Below are 22,142 nucleotides of genomic sequence, written 5' to 3'. Positions count from 1 at the left end.
TTTTTCGTAAGGGCAGTTCTACGTTGCATGCTCGATTGTTGGTAAACCATCTATTCTATTTGTTTTCTGTCCAGAAAGGAAAACCAAAAATAATGTAGGTACATTATAGGGCATTGCAATAAAGTATATTTCAAAATTCTGGCTGTCATTTCATTTCATGATATATTTTTTCCAATTTTTTGTTCGTTCATTAGTTAGACAACTCGTGCGATGCTGGAGAGGGCAGCTAGTAACTTATAAATGAAGTTATTGAAAATGTCAAATGAAGGATTAGCTATTCAGCTACTGTGTAGCGAATTAATTTAATTAATTAACAGAATTAAAAAGTAGAAATACATTAACTATATGTACGAGTTGAAATGAATTTTCATCAAGTAAAGACCGAGTCGATACACCTTTTAGTCGTTTTTTTTTACCACCAACGGGTAAAACCTCAACATGTGTGTAGACCTTAGCCTATTGTATAAAAGTCGGCTCCGCCACTTGCCCGTGTTGATTGTCTATTGTTTCAATTTAGGTTGTTTCACATTTTGTCGTAATAACAACAACGATAAAGCTTCATCATTATCCACACTTCGACACAAAGAAATGGCTCACGATAATAGGACGATGTTCTGGCGCCAGCCTCATGAATATGTCTCTGCTGATTAGCGGCGTCGGTATTTGTTTTAAATGGGATCATTACCATTTTTCCTTGGGAATTTTTCATGAATTCGGCATTTTGTGTCGTTTGGTCTGATGGATTTGATTGATGGGAGCGGATATCAAGTCGGATAACATCTTCCATCTGAAGGAAGTGGCATGTTGGTGGAATTAATGATCTAAAAAGTTTGGTTTGAGAGAGAAAACTGCCGTGAAATGACTCTATTAGAATTTAATTTTGTTGGTTTTTTTGTGGAGACGGGAATATGTTCCAGGTTTTTGAGATAATAAATCTTTTTCCTCCGATTGACAGCAAATATTAATTTCGCAGACACATATCAATCAGCAAAGTATTACTATTCCTGCCTAGACAGCAAAATTATTAGGTATTCTCAATGGGAATAAAACATTCGACATTTTCTGATAATCAATATTTTTTCCAACTCACTTATTTCTGGAGGAGTAAGTACTTCTAAGTCGCTATCACTGTCCATAATATGAAACTGTCAGATATTTCATAAGTTGCCAAACTATAATTATTATGGACATATAAATTTCCATAGCAACCAACCACTCCAACAATTGCGATATCTGTCAAAGTCCGTTCCAATTTATCGCTACAAGAAAAATAAAAGTTTGTGGGAATTATAATAATTTGCAAATACAATAACTATCAGCCGCGGCAGTTTATCTACTATTTTACTGCCTAGTAAAACAAATAACTATTATGTATTCATAGCAAATAAATATTGAACTTGCGCTGTTTGTGATCAGTACATTTTATCGTTCGTGTAGTTTGTAGATTTTTTTTACAGGATCACAATATTTTTTCTTTTATTTCAATATACAGAGTGTTTGGTGGCCAGGGAGACAACGCTTAGGTTAAGATAGAAAAAATTTTAAAGCTGGGAAATGATATTTAAAGTACCCTCAGGATCACTTGTTTTCTCCTTGCAGGATGTTTTCGAAATTTTTGAACATGTATCCATAAAAGACTCTGAATTTTCCGTAGCGTAGGACACTCTGCAATAATTTACTAACCATCCACAAGATAGCAGCACTAACCTAACCTAACCTAACCATCCACTAGATAGCAGCACTTGATATAGTAGAAAATATTTATCATTGATTTTTCAAATGTTATGATAATATTATTATACGAAATTTAGCTTTCTATTATCTATTTAGAATCTTATATTTTAACTTATCCTTTCAATCTACAATTATCCTAATTTATAAAATTAATGTTATATATAACTCAATAACACGGAACCAGTCTGTGTATAGGAGCGCCAAAACGAGCAAATCATTACTCTGATCTCTCCTCAGTTGCGAATAAATCTTTCGCCTTTTACTAAAGATTTCCGTGGGGAGGTATAACTCTAATGAGTCTTTATCCAATTTTTGGTTGCTATATCTTCTGATATAGCATTTTAAGCAACTAAATATAAATTATAATGTTATTTTCACATTGACGATATATAATACATCGTTTTCTATATCTCATGAAGATGAAATTATAGGAACTCATTAGACAATTATAATTCATCTTGTAACTTCTACTCATTGATAGAATGCGTAAATATATGTATATATCATGATGATTCTCATTTGTATATAATCAAATTTTAGTCTCTATATTTAATCTTGTAACCTTTTCACATTGCTAGAAGGCCCATGTCTATCTTTAAAAGAGGATGTCATAGCTAGAAATTCATAAAACATCTCTCAAAAAAATAGAAGATAACTATATTGAAAAAAAAAATGACATAATAATTTTTTGAATAACCTTTCCTCATTGAGAGAAAACTTATCCCATCATCTAATGTTGACTTTCATGAGTCTATAACCAATTTTTAATGACTGTGTTTTTTTTATTATCTAGTGAAATAACATTGAAATGCTATATATAAATATAAGAAAATATCATTTTTATTATAATATTCACACTGAATATTCCTATCCCATCATTGGAAGAGGTTGTTAAGGCTATAAATTCTCTGAAGATTCTTCAAAAGCATGGAAATTATCTATATTTATTATAATTTTCAATATTCCTCATTTTGTGGCTATATGTTATAATACAGCCATGTTTATTAGGAATTATATTAATCGTATAAGCTATTCACATTCTTTGTGAGTCGGGGATAGATTAGACCAAAAAGTTCCTTCAGAACTTTATTACTACTTGATTCAATAAATATCAAGATTTCAGTAAGAACATGGTACAACTCCTCACTGTCTTCCTTACAGGGCACTTTTTCACAGAACACGCCTAATGCGAATAAAGCTATCCATGGAGTGCAGATAATATGGGAAGGAATTCCTGATCACCTGGTCAAAGAATGTCATTGGAAGCCAACTCAAAAAATGCTTTGTAGGGGAAGCCTTTAGGAGTAAGGATGTGATCCTATTGAACTTATCAATTGATTTTTGTGATGATTAGAAAATTAATAGTAAAGAAGAAGGAGAAAATATTGATTAGGTTCTTTTATTTTTTTATTATAGTAGGTACGTTAGAATAAAAACATTTTTCTAGCCGGATTTCTATAGTTTTAAGCAATCTTTCAACAGTAATATAAGAAGTAATTGGTCCCTTGAATCGAATACTTATGTTGGAAAAGTATATATATTCTGCAAGAATAATTTGGCTAATTTAAACATTGAAATTCAAAATGTTCCAGTCATTTTCTATAATCATTAATATGCATAGGAATACGTCCTCTGTATTCAAGGGTATTGAGGCTATACTGCAAAACTTAAAGTAATCAGAATGTATTTTTATCGCAAAAGAAAAAAACTTTGAGCCAAATTCGTATATCTGAACAGTTCAGATCGAATTCTACAACTAATTACGGACCTTGTCCAGCATTTTGGCGTCCAAATAGCAGATGTTAAATAACAACCGACATTGGCTCGGAGAGAGATAAGAAAAGGAGGGACCATCCTTTCTCTTTCGATAATGATACGAAAGAACAAGCCATGTAATACAAATAAGAATGATCACGAAATAACCCCACACTGTTGGGACCACGAAGGTAATGTGAATTTAAAGGCAGGATGCGTATCAACAAACCTTAGATTCGAGATGCTGATGAATTCCGAGAGGCCCTGATTTTCTCATTCAATTTGAACTGAAGTTTTCAAATTGAAAAATTTTTGTGATTGGCTTGATAACGTTCGTCTAAATAGTTTTAACAATAGGCAGCAGCCTAATGGAAAAATTATAACCGGTTAATTTTTCTGAATTTTTCGTATTTTGTAGAATATGACCTCCTGAACAAGAAAGTCTATGGGTCCATCTCAATCCTATGACTAAATTTCGAGTCTAGGTGGAAAATGGCTTTTCTTTGAAGTAACATTTCTCGTAGGAAAATATCTTAAATGAAACACACAATTTTAGACTGGTTTTTAATGAATATTTTTGTTAGATACTGGGTGAGTTAAATATTATTCAAAATGAAATTAATAATTCGTCTTGTAATGAAAAAGGCGTCCGTGGAATTTTCTAATTTTTTGTTATTCCTTTTAGTTCGAGTAGACTATCATAATGTCAAACAATATTGGCTTTGCTATGACTACTTCTTGAGAGACACAGGGTAATATATTAAGAGGGGCGATTGTCATCATACAGAAGGTAAGAAATACGTTGGCATTTACTTATTGTTAGTTTGTCATTGTACAATAAAGGACATCCATTGTACAGGGTGAGATTCGATGCTCACAATAAGAGCATTATTATTTGCAAAATAAATGCGCCAAACATCAACATCTCGATTTTCGAACTATATTTTCTCTCACAATATTTTACATCTCTTCTCATTAGTCATCTGCCTATTTAAATTATGGACACTTCATCTGAGCTCCAATTTTCAAGCCATTTTGACAAAATTTAGACGATTCATTAAGCCGACTCGACATTTCGAATTTTTAAAATTTTTTCAATTAAATTTGAGCCAAAACTTTCGAGATATACGTTATACTGTGAGTTTATATAAGTGGGAGGAAAAGAACGATTGAAACCGCTTTTTAATGATCAGAGAAAATGGCGAATGCGCTCGGATAGTTTAATTTAGCATTAACATTTTATCATTTAAAAAAGGTGAATACATTTTTCTTATATCAAATACAGATGGAAGGGGATAAGACATTGTCTACTACATTCAACTTAGGTTTAATACCAGTATTAATGATGAGAGATCACAGATAGCTTTACTTTTTGAAAGCTAATTCTATACCTAGAACAAAATTTTATTTTGAAACAAAAAAAAATCTACTACACAATTTGGCACAATGCTTCCTCAGCTCCTTGAAATTCAACTCTCTAGAACACTCTACAGTAAGTTATTACCTACACTGTTATCTCTCGAGAAGTTCTGATTTATACAAAAACGCTGGTACTATTAGTAGCCTAACTCGAATAGAAATGCCAAATTCGATCAAAATCGAACAAGTAAAACGTGAAGAATCGAAACATCAGTTTTTTTTCTTATTTGCTCATTGTCAAATTCCTCCTTTTATTCGAAGGAGTTGAAATTTTCATTAGATCGACTTACTAGCTGATAACAACAGAAATTTGACGTTTGGTGAAATCCATATAAAATCATCTACTGCCCAAAATCATTAACCTTCCCCACGCAAATTTAATTGAAATCGGATAAAAATTGTAGAAGTGTAGGCTGTTACAAAAATATACGTACACACAAACCGACAGACAGACACGAAACCAAAAATGTTCCATACTTCCGTGACCACAGAACTGATTGAGTTAAGTTTTTGGGAACGTTGATATGAAAAACCAATTGTAGATCCCATAATGAGAATTGTAGAATCAAGAAGAACATTGAAAAAAATTAATACAAATGTTTACTGTGATTGGGTTGAGATTTGGCTTGTACAGGGTGGCCATTTGAAAACGAAACAGACGAGATTACAGACGAAATAAAGTTTTTCGATAGAAATGCTCGGACAGGTCGATTTCTGTTTCGAGGGGGACAACTTAAGATGTAGGTTACGGACGCATAGCGCTACTACGAGGGTTGCTACTACAACCCTCACCCCCAAATTTTGAATAGGGAAGATGAGGTGAGTGATACCTCATTTGAAAGGTATTTTTATACTGATTTTAGCACAGTAATTGTTTTTTCATTTTATGCATTAGTTCTCGAAAGATTCTTAACTAAGTATTTGAAAATGAAGTGGTGTTTTCATGGCACTTGTAGTGTTTTGTGAAAAATCGACATTTTGAGCTTCAAAACAACCATGACTGTGGCTTCCTTCCTAACTAACTAACGCATGAATATATCGAGAACTAATGCATAAAATGAAAAAAACAATTACTGTGCTGAAATCAGTATAAAAATACCTTTGAATTGAGGTATCACTCACCCCATCTTCCCTATTCAAAAATTGGGGGTGGGGGTTGTAGCAGCAAGGGTTGAAGCGCTATGCGTCCGTAACCTACATCTTAAGTTGTCCCCCTCGAAACAGAAATCGACCTGTCCGAGCATTTCTATCGAAAAACTTTATTTCGTCTGTAATCTCGTCTGTTTCGTTTTCAAATGGCCACCCTGTATATAAGTAGAGAATAACCATTTCAAGTTTGATGCGGAATTTTTTGTGGAGATCGTATCCAGAACCATAGAAACTTCAAGAAGAATACCGAAGTGAAATTACCCAATATTTCCGTGACCACAAAACCAACCGTCTGTTGAAATTCAGGATGTTTATATGAAAAAACAAAATCAAGCTCCATGAACAACTTAATATGATCACTTCAACAGAACTATAGAAAAGTTGAAAAGAATATTGGAATAATGGTAGATATGGAAGCAAAACAATGTTGAGTTTGAGATTCCAAGACACCAAATATGTGCAATGTGCATCAATATGTTAGTCATACAAATACCCAAATTCCTTCGAGAACTGGTTTATTGGATATGATATAGATTTCAGCCTTCAACACCCAAATCAATCAGGTAACCACAACGATGTGAACTCGTCTGTCTCCAGTCATCTTCTTCAGAGAGTGGCCGCCACCTCACGCAATGTTTCTATGCATCGAACCACATCCAGACAAATGACGGATAATGACAGCTCTGCCGCAGTCTTTCTTCGCCCAAAGCCGCCTTGCCTTTTGGACATCTCTTTCTTCATTCTGGGTGAGTGGAATCGTCCAGGATGCGTATTAACATAGCATATATAAGTTTACGAAACGAATTCATCATAATTCTTTTTGAAGAGGGTGTACTATCAACACAAAATTTTGCAAGAAGCTCCAAATGTTCAGCTATATATGCACCCAAAATCCCAATCTGACCGAATCGGCAATCAGAAAAGATTAAGAATTTTTGCTCATTGAAATGAATTTAAGAGCTTTTTAGCTCTTGTTAATTCATGCACCAATTGCATTTGAAGCACATTCGAAACTAAGTTGTCATCAGCAACTTAAAACAGATTAGTATAACTTCTATATGTGCTATCTCTAACAGTAGACAATGGTCCAACAATGGGAGCTGTACAATATAAAAACCCTCTAGAAAAACACTCCAAACTGGCCTGAGGCAATAAAGTATTCGAAAAAAAAATCTCGTGTGCTAAAAAACTATTGCTTTTTGAAGGGAAAAAATACAGTTGAAGCAGAATCTTGGCTTGATGAATAGTTTCCGGGATCTGCACCAGGATAATCAACCATAAGTGATTGGTATGCTAAGTTGAAACGTGGTGAAATGGGCACCGAAGACGGCGAACGCAGTGGACGCCCAAAAGAGGCTGTCAACAAAGAAAAAATCAAAAAAGTTCACAAAATAATTTTGAATGACCGTAAAGTGAAGTTGATTGAGAAAGCAGACATTGTGATGATATCATCTGAACGTGTACATCATATCATTCACGAATATTTGTACATAAGAAAGCTGTGTGCAAAATGGATACCACGCGAGCTCACAATCGATCAAAAGCAACAACGTGTTAATGATTCTAACCAGTGTTTGAAGCTGTTTAAGTGCAATAAACCTGAAGTTTTGCGTCGATATGTGACAATGGATGAAACATGGCTCCATCATTTCACTCCGGAGTCCAATCGACTGTCAGCTGAGTGGACTTCACACGATGAACCGAATCCAAAGCGGAGAAAAACACAACAGTCAGCTGGCAAGGTTATGGCATCAGTATTCTGGGATGCGCCAGGTATAATATAATTGATTACCACCAAAAGGGCCAGACCATCAACAGCAATCATTATATAGCGTTATTGGATCGTTTAAAGGATGAAATCGTTAAAACGCGGCCCCATTTCAAGAAAAAAAGATGCTGATTCATCAAGACAATGCGCCGTGTCACATATTAATGAAAACAATTGCATGAATTGGGCTTCGAATTGCTTCTGCATCCACCTTATTCGCCAGATCTGGCCCCCAGCGACTTTTTCCTGTTCTCAGACCTCAAAAGAAAGCTCGCTGGAAAAAAAATTAGCGCCAATGAAGAAGTAATCACCGAAACTGAGGCCTATTTCGAAGCGAAAGACAAATCGTACTACAAAAATGGTATCGAAAAGTTGGAAGATCGCTATAATCGCTGAATCGCCCTCGAAGGCAACTATGTTAAACAATAAAATCGAATTTTGCCAAAAACATGTGTTTTACTATGGTAGACTGGGGACTTTTCAAGTGGCCTGTTATTATTTTTTTCAATTTTTGTTTTGTAATTGACGTATGTGAGCATTTTTAGTATGGACTGGACTGGACTGGGCCGGGGTTGAACAACTATTTCAAGCAGCGAAAGACAGAAACCAATTCAGTCAAGTTGTCATGGAGATAGCCCACGCCTGAAGACAGGCACGGCAGCGAAAAAAGAAGAAGAAGCATGAATAAACTATTATTATTATTAATACGTAAGATATCGACGATATTCGTCGATAGAGAACGTCATCTTGTAGACATTTATTTAGATCGAATAACATATTAACATTGCCAGCTCAGTACATCTATAGAATTTTACTGTTTTCACGTAAACATCCTCATTATTTCGAAATATATGAAAAATTTGACAAGGAAAGACCATGATTATTTCTATGTCATTCATAAATACTCAAATACCGAAAGAAGCACTGTATATATGTGTATTAGATTGTACAACCTTCTTCCTAAGGCAATCAGAAATATTTCAGAGTATAATGTGTTTCGTAGGTCAATATTTTCGATTCTGTTAAATTGTGAACCATATTTATGTAATGAATTTAAAGATTTCTGTCAAGCTTATAATTGTAATTTAACTTGTTATAGATGAATTTAGATTTTTTTTTGACTTGTTTTCATTATGTTATTCTATGATAATTCTGAAAATAAATGCTATTATTATTATTTTCATTCTTCTATCGATGACAGTAAAAACATCGACTCTCGCAAATCATCTACGACCATTACCCACCCCTGCCCATACAACCCTGGCCCAACAAGTAGACGCGTGTGCACCTGCCCTTACGACCCATGCGTAAGCGCAACACACGACGTTCAAAGCCTCCGCGACCGACGCCAGCTCACCCGAAGCGTCCGGCAAATTACCGACGGTGACTCACCGGGCGTCGAAGTACAAACATATCCTTGTCGCCGTTTCGGCGTCCTCGGTGCAACAACAATAACACCACGTCGAATTATGTAAGAACGCCAGTAATCGGGGGAGAACCGACGACGGCTCGCGTCCGTCAGGCAGACCGACGCTTCCCGACGACGTCGCGGCGCTGGATAGGGGCGCCCAGCGCCCCGGTGCCTCGACGACGGACTACCGCGGTGGCGGCACCGCAGACGGGCGCCTTCGACGCTGAAAAAACATTCCGAAGACGATTGTTTGTTGACTCGTGTGTGTGTCGTTAATTTTTCACCCTATACATTTCGGGCGTCCCTTGTGTGCCCGTCTATTGAACACGGACGGCCTAAATGCGGCCAGAGACGGAGCCAGGGTGTCCCATTGAGAGTTGCCGTTTTGATATATACACAGTGTGACATTTAAAAGGATGTAACATTTCACTCAAAAAGTTCTGGGCCTAACCAATAAAAACACACTTTTTCGTAAAAAAAAATAGATTTTATTTATCAACATATATGGTGTATAGGGAGAAGAAATCCATTATTCTTGCATAAAAAACAATGTTTCAATTACCATTTTGCCTTTCTCCTTGAAGCCCTGGACCCTATTGCCAAAAAATTAAGACAGTCAATTATCACAAGACTCTATCGAAGCGAAATCTTCAACAGCAAAATTGTTCGCCATGGACCGATGGTTATCACTTGGTACCAGGTCCAGTCTATACGGTCTATAGAAAGACTGTAGGTAAAATATAGAGTATAGGTATTGTAACGTTTTTCGGTTAATTAAATCGGTACTTCTGGCTAACATTAATTTATTTCAGATACACAACTATTTACAAATGATTTATTTCAATTATTTCACTAATTTATTTCCACTACTACATTAATTTATTTCTACAACTTATATCTAATTGAGTGTACGGCACTGACCGCCGTTTCCGTCGCACTGTTCTGCTCTGCGGCTTCGATTGGTTATATACCGCTGGCATCTCTCTCTAGAAGCGTCTTGATCTTTCTATCGAGCTCTTGGTGCGTCCGGTACCTTCTAGAAAGAGGCAGTGGCGTTGGACTTGCGAATTCGTTACAGTATTTTCTTTTTGCTTGTGTCCATCTTTGACACAAGCTAAAACTAAACTGAGTCGACTAATCACAAAATTGTCAAAAGAACTTTTATAGTACAAAATCTTGTCTTTCTAATGATATCTAGTGGAAGCCGATCGGATAACTAAAGCCACATTATGGATGTTTTTACAACTCCTAATAATCCACTTGAAGAGTGATAATTGTACTCCAACGCTTCTATAACTTCTAATGACTTGTTTGTAGAATCACTTCTTCATTAGAGCCAAATTCTTCACCCTGGATCATTCTGCAAAAATCCAGTAACCACTGGAGGCATCTAGAATACGCTGGATGGTCAAGCTGTTGGAAGTACAACTCTTTCAATTAGACCATTGTTTGTGCCTAACGAGAGGGGTTATTAGAAACATAATTCCCCCTTTTTATAAAAAAAAAATTTATATCATTTTGTTTGTTTTTTTAAAGTGGGAGCCAGCTTTCCCCACATGAGTCAACTTTATTTACACTACTGACATGCAAAAAATACGGATGCCAATGATGCCATAACCTTACTCCCTGATGTTTCAGATTTTGATCGCTTAAGACGGTTTTCACTGACTGCTTTCTACTCAACTGCTTCTCTCTTTGACTTAAGAGTGTCTTCTTCTTCAATAGCCTGTCTGCATTCACTCCTGGACAGGCCTCTCCTTGAATTCCCCAAACATCGTCCGACATTTAATTTAATGTCATCTAACCAGCGTTTTGGTGGTCTTCCTACACTTCGCTTATGTTCTCGTGGTCTCCAATGTACTCTTAGTCCATCGATCGTCTTCCTGACGAGCCAATTAAGAGTGTTGTGATGAAAAATAGAAATCCCCTTTATTCTGCTTGAATAACCTCAAACAGCATTTGCAATGTTGCTGTTGCTTTTGATCAGCAATAAGCAAGCACGTCACCCATTTCTAGCAGAGCTCGCTCATGGACAAATGTTCACGCAGAATAAGTAGAGAATACAATGCCCTCTGTTATATCCAACTTCTATCAACCGCTATCTGACGCATCTTCAATTTACTATCGTTCAAAAGCTTTTCACGGACTGTTTCGATGTTTTCTGAAACAACTAAGAATCGTCGGTGGTTCTTCGACCCCATTTCAAGTCAGCATACCACCTTTTAACCGTTTTTTCAAATGAAGCATAGTCTGAATAATACATAATATTTTTCCATCAGAAATTTTATTAATTTTCAAGAACAACAAACGTAGCGTCATCAATATCTCGATACAAACTCAAGAGGGATTACCACCACGTGGCTTTCCGCTATCAGTCAAACATTAAGAACCTATTAATTTCCCCTCTGACCCTCCTGCGATGAACAAATTTTGTACTGTGTGCGAAGTTGTACATTCACTTTATCTTCTTTCTCTTTATGAAGCATATAAGTAGAGGCCAACACTATGTACGATGATCAATTCTTTTGTGGAAAACGAAAAGTTACAAACTTTTTTTTCATTCGCAAAGTGAAAATATTGAAAAAAATAATTGTGTGGTACCACTGGTGGTACCATATGTGCGCCAGGCCCGTAACTTATTTAGTATTATGGTATGTTCACTCATTTAAAAGCTAAATTTTCCCATAGTCGTATCAATTGTAACGAAAATATTGGCCATTTATTATCCATCAATTTTTTGTGATTCTGATATCGCGAACAATGAATGTTTTATAATGGCCAGAAAAACATTTTCACGGAATAGCAATACAAAAAAATATTAACTCGAAACAAAAAAGCATGTGTAGGTATATAAATCTTAGTATTAGGGGAGGAATGGTGAACGTATGATACAAGGATACAAGAGCACAGATAAAACCCTTAGCAAAAACTTAGTCTCCCAGTAAAGGTGTGGTGATTGGTGCGTGTTTTTGTTTACAGAACAAGCTATTGAAGGGCTTCTTCTTCATCCAAACAAAATCTTTTCCATCCTTCCTTTTCACCTAAAGTTGACGACGTTCATATTATAATTAAATCTGAAAACAAAAAAGAAAAGAACCAGAAAGTATACAAAGCTTATAGTTTCCATTATATTGAAGTTAGCGACACATTCTGAAAAAAAAATTGATTCCGAATTGGAAGCTTGGAAATCATGGAAATCACCATTAAAATTCATAAATTGGCCTACTAATCACCAAGTGGTCAATGGTTTCTTCTATGCCACACTCGCATGGACTTTCAATAGAATGCCATTTGAAGAGTATACTATTATAACAACCATGGTTCTTACTTCAACAGATTAACCCATTCAAATTTTTGAATTCACCCGACTGCTTATATTCAACTCCTATTGACCATATTCACCGTCGCCATATTGTTGTGCGACAATACCAACTACCCAGTGTTCCCAACGGAGATATATTGAGTTTACTAGAAAAATACCACTAATATCAAAATTACTATCAGCCATAGAGATTATTCTTCCACTGACTATTTACAAAAATGGAACGAAGCTTTCATTTATACACTCGGCCACGGTTAAATTGTTCATAAAACCATCTTTCACTGATGGTTTATTTCCGAAAGATGAAATTTTTGCGTAATATTGTCCCAAACAAGCCTATCTGGCGTATGACCAGTCCTAAGTCAGATTGTGCCTTTAAATGAAACTAACCGCGTCATTTTAAATCAAAGCTTACACTGAAAATTTCAAGTTTTTAGGCAAATATCTATCCTATATTGCAATTATCGTTGATGTGCTTTTTCTAGGAATTAACTCGAAGCCAATCGGTTTCCAAAAATATCCACATTTACATCTCAACTTTGTTCCAGAAAGCATTGAAGAAAATCAAGTAAATCTACCCATAATATTATTCGGTAGTCTATTACATATTCATATCCTTCCGTTGGCCGGAAAATGCATGCATAAACCAGAAAAATAGTTCATTTCCGAAAGAAACGACGTCAGAATAAACAAACAACCCCTATTTCGGGCAAGTGTTTTTGCCACAAATAAATAACCATTATATTTCATGAAGTCTCCACTGAGTTTTTGCTTCGTCTCATGAGAAAACCATATTTCCGCTATTAAGTTATAAATCTGTTGTCATCAGAGTAGATAAAGTCTATACGGGGTTGCGCCAGGAAATTTCCCAGCCAACTTCTGTCCAAAAATTTGGATATTTTCTCGATAATCCGAAAAATTTGAATTTTTTATATTGAATTCATTTATTGGCCTTCATGATCATTTAAAATGTCGAATGAAATCATGTTTCATCACAAAATTAGGGAAAATGAACAAATTGAAGAAAAACACGGTATGTAAAAATATTATAAATACATATTCTTAAACCGATTTGATATGGTTATTTTTATTTGAAATAATAAGGTAGAAACGCTTATCTTTTTATGTTGTCCATGGATAGTTTTTAGAATGAGTTAAAGTGAAGTTTATTTTTTCTCGAAAATGAAGCTTGATATGAAGGAAACACCAAGAGACCACAAACTATATAAAGTTTATTGAATATAGTAATATAGGCTTTGTCTATATAAGATAAGCCTGCAGAAACTAGTTTCAAGATTTTTGTGGAGATGTTCTTCCCAACGAAAATCTTATCAAAGGACATTCATTATTTATTTAATATTATTTATATCTATTATCATAGAATAAGGAATTCCATTCTTCATACTATGCTATTATTATTAAGAGTTATTAGCCACCGAGGAGATATCAGAGTGACACTTATATTTCTTTGAAGTGTGCTGCTATCTTGCGGAAAGCGAGTAAATTATATGCACTTATATACTTCACACGTTCTCCGCAAGATGGCAACTACAGATTTTTTTTATATTATATCACTCGAAAGTACAGAACCCGTCAGTGTATAGTAGCGCCAAAACCAGCTTATAATTACTCTGATCTCTCCTCAGAAGCGAATAAATCTTTCGCCTTTTACTAAAGATTTCCGTGGGGAGGGATAACTCTAATGAGTCTATAACCAATTTTTGGTGGCTATATCTTATGATATGGCCTTTCAGATAACTAAATATAAATATTCAAAAATCGTCATGATGATCGCTAACCTTCTTTAAGGTGACGGCACATAAAGAAGAAGAAATATTCTCTACTATTATAGATCAATAGAACGCATATCTCATTATCTAATGATTACTCTTACGACACTAACCGGTTTTTGGGGGTTATCTTTATACAATGAAATAGCATTTAAAATCATTTGATTTGAGGGACTTGGCCCCCCTTAAATTTGACATACTAAGGATAAAATGATTCCAAGATTAGCAGAACTATAATTTCGATTAACTTTGCCCCCCCAACAAAAATCCGGCCTCCCATTGACCACCCCAGTTAATGGAATCTGGCGTCGCCACTGAAAATGATGCCTTTTGCTGAAAACTCATTATTCAAATGTTGAACTAGCTGAAAGCTCATGTACACATTGAAAACTTGGAGGGGGTAAAGGGTAAATCCTCATAAGGTTTTTTTTTAGTATGAAATCGATCATAGAACCTACCTTCGAAATCTTGTTACTAGTAACTCAAACACTTCATAAAGTTTCACGAAACTTTTATCAAAACATAGGTATCTGTGTTCAAATTTAGTTTTTTTTTTATCCCCATTCCCCCCAGATTCCAAAATTAAAAGACCACAATAACGAATTCTTAGTTTTGTAAAACACAGCATTTAAGGTGCCCAAAGTTATTCCGCCGAAAGTAAAGAGCAAGCTCATCCACCATTTCACATTTCGCCACAAAATAAATTCCTTCGTGTAAATCATTTCTGATATTTTAAAAAGTCTAAAATTTTTTGATTTTCGTCGTTTGCATTAGATATATTATTTTCATTAGATGTCATGTATATTTTTAATTCAATTCACATTTATACTTACCTAATTTTCAGTGAAAAGTTTTCCTGATTTGGAAAACAAGATTTGAAGGCAGTATTTGAATAAATGACCGCTCTGTGCAAGGGAGGTACTGGGTTTTATCCCTCTTTCATGAGGGTAATAGGGAGTTCTGTTTATATTGGTTGGGCTGCCATCTGTTATTTATTATACAGACTGCTTAGTGAAGGCGGTTTGAAGATTTTTCACAATGAATATTGATAAATACAGCGGAGCGGAACAACCTCATGTTGTTTTTAAGAATCAAGGATGAAATATGAAAAGGCGGCAGGCAAACTGATTCGAATTAACGCCCCTCAAACAGAGGCGCCTGAAACGATTGCTTCACTGTTTAACCCCTAACGCCGGCCCTGATTACAATAACCATAAATTAAAATTATATCGGCATATACGTTCGTGCTGTCAGCGTACATATTAAGGAGTAACTTATAAACTTAGTACCAAGTTCTAACTTTTTACTACAATTTTAGTGTAACAGTACTCGAAAATTAGAATACCTACTGACAATGAACTGGCAAGTGTATTTACCCTTGTTCTTGTTCCCAAATTTTTTCTTATTAATAAATTAGACTTGAATGAAACTTTTGAAGCTTTTTATTTCTTTGAATAATTGAAATCGGACAGAAGGTCTCATAATGATATTTTTGTTGAAATTACATGGCCTTTCATGTGGCAAAGTTTTTCAGTGAGTCTGAAGTTATTTGTAGAAGAGCAACATGGCTATCTAAAGGGACGATAACTGCAATCAATGGTGTGGTTCAGAGTGCGATTATGGGTCAGGATGAGATGGAGCAGTTGATGGTGATCTGTTGTGACCTTTCGATACGGTTGATCACCAGGCCTTCTTGAAAAATTATCGTTTTATGGAATCAGGGGTGTACCAATGTGTACCTAATGAACTTCAAGAGAGAAGTCAAAAGGTTGCTTTTGGATGAAACTATATATTCCATAGAAGAGTTCTTGCTAAGAAAGAACCTAATGATTTTTATGGTTTATTGTGTTTGTTTGTATATTGTTACCACTGTGATATTTTATATTTATTACTGTCGACACCATTTGTAATTTTTATTGCAAATAAAGATCCATCTAATCTAATCTAATAAATCACCCTGTATAACGTCGCGTCAATGATGGATCACTCTGTATATTTTGTCGGTTTATTACTGGAAATGACAAACCAATAAACCAAAATAAATGCATCTTACTACAGATACCATTGTTTACGCCGTAAAACAGTCCACGAGCCGACCTTGATTCAACGCCAAACCGTCCAAAAATTTCAAACTGGCCCCCCCACGTCCTAGATGTATGTTTTCTTACTTCTTATAACCCCAGTGATATCCGCAACAATATTTGTCGGACCTGCGGTCTCGACGTATTTCTGAGGGTGTTATTCAAGAGGGGTCTCGGTTGGCTCCGGCATCAGCGGCTGGCTCCACGTCCTGGAGCCAAGTCCACTCGGTCTGGTCGACGGCGGCAGGGCCGCCGGCTGTCTCCCCTTGTTTATGCCAACTATTTTCAAGACTCTGTCGATATTAATAATGCACATGTACTAAAAATCCGCCCGTTTCATTTATACACTTTACTTGTTTTTGTTTGCGACCGACTTCAGCACACCCCCTTCGAACCCCCCCCCCCCCATACCGGTGGGGTCGGGGGGGCATCTCGCTGTCGCCGTATGATCAATTTCTTTCGGAACAGCCAGTCGCGACGGCTGCCTGGTGATTACACCCCACGTTCAATCTTGTTTATTCGAATGGGATGAGTTTTTGATGTGACTTTTATTCCACTTTGGTGATTCTTAATGAATGCCGCCCCAGTATCGGGTGCGAAAATGAGGAGAGGAGAGGGGGAAACTTTGTTTTTCCTAACGTATGAAGTATTATTTGGAACGTATGAGATGGGGATGACCAGAGTGATTTGGTTGTTGTGGAAGAGCAATACAAATAATTGTTAACTTCAAACAATGGAGCATGTGGTACTTCTGGAGTACTACAAGGGTCTCATTTAGGACCTTTGCTCTTCAATATTTATGTCAACAACATTGTACAGTGTTTCAGATTTGCTAGGTTCCTAATGTAAAGGGTGTTGTTTTTAGAGCTATAGAACTTTAAATTGCAATAAAACAACGATGGATTATTCGATTGATATGAATTTTATTTATCCGCAAGATAATCTTGTGGCATTACATTTTAAATATGATTTCTGGCATATGACCGCCATGGCTGGCTCGGATGTAGTCCAATCTGGACGTCCAATTTTCGATTACTTTTTCCAATATTTGTGACCGTATATCGGCAATAACACGGCGAATGTTGTCTTCCAAATGGTCAAGGGTTTGTGGCTTATCCGCATAGACCAGGGACTTTACATAGCCCCACAGAAAGTAGTCTAGCGGTGTTAAATCACAAGATCTTGGAGGCCAATTCAAAGGTCCAAAACGTGAAATTAGGCGGTCACCAAACGTGTCTTCCAATAAATCGACTGTGGCACGAGCTGTGTGACATGTTGCGCCGTCTTGTTGGAACCACAGCTTCTGGACATCATGGTTGTTCAATTCAGGAGTGAAAAAGTTAGTAATCATGGCTCTATACCGATCACCCTTGACTGTAACGTTGTAACATAAAGCGCACCAAACAGTCAGTTTTTCTGAATGTAACGGTGTTTCGACATACACTTCAGGATGGGTTTCACTCCAAATGCGGCAGTTTTGTTTGTTGACGTAGCCATTCAACCAGAAGTGCGCTTCATCGCTAAACAAAATAAAATGGACGTAGTGCGCGATAAGTATTCCGCACAGAACCATTATTTTCGAAATGAAATTGCATTATTTACAAGCGTTGTAAAGGCGTGAGTCTATTCATGATGAATTGCCAAACCAAACTGAGAATAAATCACGTGACGGCTGTTAAATCGGTCGTCATCTTGAACAGTAATGCCAACTTGAAGTTATATACCTCGAAAAAAAACACCCGTAATATTGTATGCTGACGACCTGAAGATTTTTGTTCCATATCTAGTTTATCAGATTCGGCCAAGTTTCAGGAAGATTTGTATAGACTCTTCAAATATTGCCATGAAAACTCTCTCTTTCTCAATTTCATTAAGTGCCATTTCATAACATTTTCACGAAAAAAAAACATCAGCAGTGCCAAGTATGAGATAAACCATAATAAGTTGAATAGAGTCTTTGTAATAAAAGATTTGGGCATTTATATATGACTCTAAGCTCATTTTCGATCACCATATCAATTACATTTCCAAAAAAGCTCATAAGATTATAGGCTTCATAATGAGAGTTTGTAAAAATTTCTGTCAATCCTAGTCCATCCGAGCTTTGTATATCTATAGCTTATGTGCAAAGCAAAGTATTCTTACCTTTGGATCAGTTATTTGGAACCCATGCTATAATGTTTATATCAATCTCTTAGAAAATTTTCAGAATAAGCTCATGGGAGATATTTCATCAAAATAGCATAAGTTATAAAGTAAAAATTATAAAGTGTTATTTGGAACGTGTGCAGGGCCGTCGCTAGGGGGTAGGCAGGGGAGGCGACCGCCTAGGGCGGCAAAATTCTGGGGCGGCATTTCAATCTTGATCAACAAAAATCATATGTGTAGAAATTCAAAGTAAGAAATGAGATTTAAATCGGTTAGAAACAACACGAAAATATACAGACAATTTAATCAACATTTTAAACTATCAGAGGTGCCGCATTATACACAACAACTCATAAATATCCAGATGTCGTGTAAATCCTCTCACAGCTGTTTACTGTTTACGAGATATTGATGCTAAAAAACACATGTACTAATCAGGCGTGTCGGGCTTCTCTTTGCTACAATGCTCAATTTTATTGCTTTATTAGGGAAGCGGGTGGAGGATATTTTTCTCTACAATTCTTCAACCAGAATGCCTATTCCCAGATGAATGCAAAATATACGAGAAACGTTTCCATTTCATCATCTCCATCTCATCCTTCCTAAGAAATACATATCTGAGAAGTTTATTTTATTCTATACCACGTTCCATTATATAACAATATTTTTTTGATCGTACTGTATGTGCAACGTGAGTGTTATATTCTGAATTTTTCGATTTGCCTTTGGATTTAAGGATTTCAAAGTAGATTACTGAAGGTTAGTTCTATAATTTTTTATTTTCATCATTTCCTTATTATTATCATTTTTCGGCACTGGGAAGTACCTACGTTCGAAGCGTCGGATGATGAGATAGACTTAATAGAAAAAATCATATTCATTTATTTCAAAATAGGTATAATGTTCCCGTGTTTCTTTCAGGTACGTTTCCGGGGTGGTTGTAGTGCGCCCCAAAACTGTCCAGGCGCCCCCTGGAGAAAAATTGGGGCGCTTAGATTCAGTTACGATATTCTACTTTATGAACAAAAATTCACATGTTCAAAATGTAAGGTGCCGAAAGAGAAAACAAAAATTTCAAGATATTATTTTTCTAAAACGTTCTCATACTTCCCTCGGCCGGAACTTTCAATTGCCCCTTGAAGAACTTTTTCTTAATTAAATACTGAATCAGGGCCCGCTCTGGAGGCTGGCTAATTGGCATTTTGCCGGGGCGGCAAATATTGGAGGGCGGCATTTTCAATTTTTTTCAGAAATCCGAATTCCAAGAAGAAAGTGTTGAATACTTTTTTTTTAATTTCAAAGAATTTCACACATGATTTTTTATCAAATTAATTAGTTTTGGGGGTGGGCGCATTCGAATTTGAAATAATGTAGCTTATCTATCCATTGAATCTGAAATGGCAGAATCATTAGATATCAAAGAACTTGTGAGCAAATTTGCAAAAATGAAAGCTCGAAAAGTTAATTTCTAAAGAGTTCTTTGAATTTTCTGAGTAATATTTCTAGATTTGTATCACTAATCAACTTATCTCATTATATGTATATTGTACTTATATTTTTCTTCTAGTCATTTATATTATGTATTTCTATCTTTACATTTGTTTATTTACACTCGTCATGTATATTATTCGTTTTTACCAATCCTTAAATGCCAATTTTGACATTTAATTGATTGACTTTTCGATCATTTATTCAAATGATCGAAAAGTTAATTTTTGAATAATTCGTTGAATATTTTTTCCGGAAAGATATTTTTTGTTCTAGTCATTCATATTATGTATTCCTATTATTGTTCCTTACCAATCCTAAAATGATTTTCATTTTTTGTACAAGTTTGAACTTGTTGGTTTTGTTTATATTTTTTCTATGTTATTATAATTAAAATTTCCCAAACTGTCGCCTTCAACTTTTTCATATTTCGGTAGAAGACCCCGATAACCCAAAATAATTTTTTTGCATTCTGCAGAGTTGACTGTTAGGGCGGCAAATTGGGTATTTGCCTAGGGCGGCAATTTGGCTAGCGACGGCCCTGAACGTGTGAGACGTGGATGACCACAGTAATTTGGATGTTTGGTTATATATATATGTATACTTTTGAGGGAGAGCAATTCATAAAATTGTCAACTCCAAACAATGAAGCATGTGGTACTTCTGGAGTACCACAAGGGTCTCATTTGGGACCTTTGCTCTTCAATATCTATGTCAACAGCATTATTCAATGCTTCAGATTTGCTAGGTTTCTAATGTATGCTGATGAACTGAAGATTTTTGTGCCATATCTAGTTTATCAGATTCGGCCAAGCTTCAAAAAGATGTGAATAGACTCTTGAAATATTGCCATGAAAATTTTCTTTTTCTCAGTTTCAGTAAGTGCCTTTCCATAACATTTTCACGCAAATAAAAAACATCATTAGTGCCCAGTATGAGATAAACAACAATAAGTTGAATAGAGTCTTTGTAATAAAAAATCACCAATCACCATATCAATTAAATTTCCAAAAAAGTTCATAAGATACTAGGCTCCATAATAAGAGTTTGTAAAAATGCCAGTCCATGCCAGCTCTTTATATAGCATATGTGCAAAGTATTCTTATATGTGGATCAGTTATTTGGAACCCATGCTATAATGTTTATATCATTCGGTTGGAAAATGTTCAGAATAAACTTATTCGAATTTGATAAACCGATTCCCATTTCTTGTGAATTGTTTTATATTATATCCATTATTATTAAGAGTTATTAGCCACTGAGAAGATATCAGATTGAAACTTATATTTCTTTGGTTTGTGCTGCCATCTTGCGGAAAGCGAGTAAATTATATGCACTTATATCCTTCATACGTTCTCCGCAAGATGGCAAGCAACATACATTTTTTCTATATATCACTCGTTAGTACTGAACCCGTCAGTGTATAGCAGCGCCAAAACCAGTAATTATTTACTCTGATCTCTCCTCAGTTGCGAATAAATCTTTCGCCTTTTACTAAAGATTTCCGTGGGGAGGGATAACTCTAATGAGTCTTAAACCAATTTTTGGTAGCTATATCTTATGATATAGCATTTCAAATAATAAAATAAAACTTAACATATCTTAAATGTAGAGATCGTAAAGAGCTTTTACTAAATGATGTATTCTATGACTCTGTAACCAATATATTAGGTCTCTGAGTAAGTAACTAAGTAAAAATCTGGCTCCTTCATAATAAAGAATATTTAGTGATAAAAATATTACTTACTAATATTAGGAATTTCGTTATTTTGATTTCCAAGTTTAAGTTTAGTTTGGATGATAGTAAAATTCCGTTAGTGGTTCTTCAATTTATATACCTCAGCGATAGTTTATTAGGTAGAAAATAAAATTTTTTCTTTTTAGATTCAGATTTGAACGGTGATTTCGAGAAGAGAAGTATGGATTAAATAGCTAAGGAATTTAATGATGCTTCCACATCGAAAGTTATTTAATATGTATATATTTGTTAATTTTTGGGGTAATTATTTTTCATGATTATTCATAATTTGTTCAGTTTGTAACTTAAAGTTCAACAAAATTCATGAAAATTAGTAAA

The 22,142-nt window shown here is 35.4% G+C and overlaps 3 non-coding genes across 3 annotated transcripts; all 3 read left to right on the top strand.

The window, feature by feature from the left end:
• Positions 1-1,951: 1,951 nt before the first annotated feature.
• Positions 1,952-2,073, top strand: LOC123671774. Its single transcript, XR_006746190.1, has one exon. It is a non-coding gene; the product is annotated as a U5 spliceosomal RNA (small nuclear RNA).
• Positions 2,074-14,184: 12,111 nt separating this feature from the next.
• On the top strand, positions 14,185-14,306 carry LOC123671775. Its single transcript, XR_006746191.1, has one exon. It is a non-coding gene; the product is annotated as a U5 spliceosomal RNA (small nuclear RNA).
• A 7,208-nt stretch (positions 14,307-21,514) lies between these two features.
• On the top strand, positions 21,515-21,636 carry LOC123671773. The gene has a single exon (XR_006746189.1). It is a non-coding gene; the product is annotated as a U5 spliceosomal RNA (small nuclear RNA).
• Positions 21,637-22,142: the final 506 nt, after the last annotated feature.

The sequence above is a fragment of the Harmonia axyridis genome, chromosome 1 (assembly GCF_914767665.1).
Source record: "Harmonia axyridis chromosome 1, icHarAxyr1.1, whole genome shotgun sequence".
Taxonomy (NCBI): domain Eukaryota; kingdom Metazoa; phylum Arthropoda; class Insecta; order Coleoptera; family Coccinellidae; genus Harmonia; species Harmonia axyridis.
The sequence above is the reverse complement of the archived record's forward strand: the minus strand, read 5'-3'. Positions and strand labels throughout refer to the sequence as shown.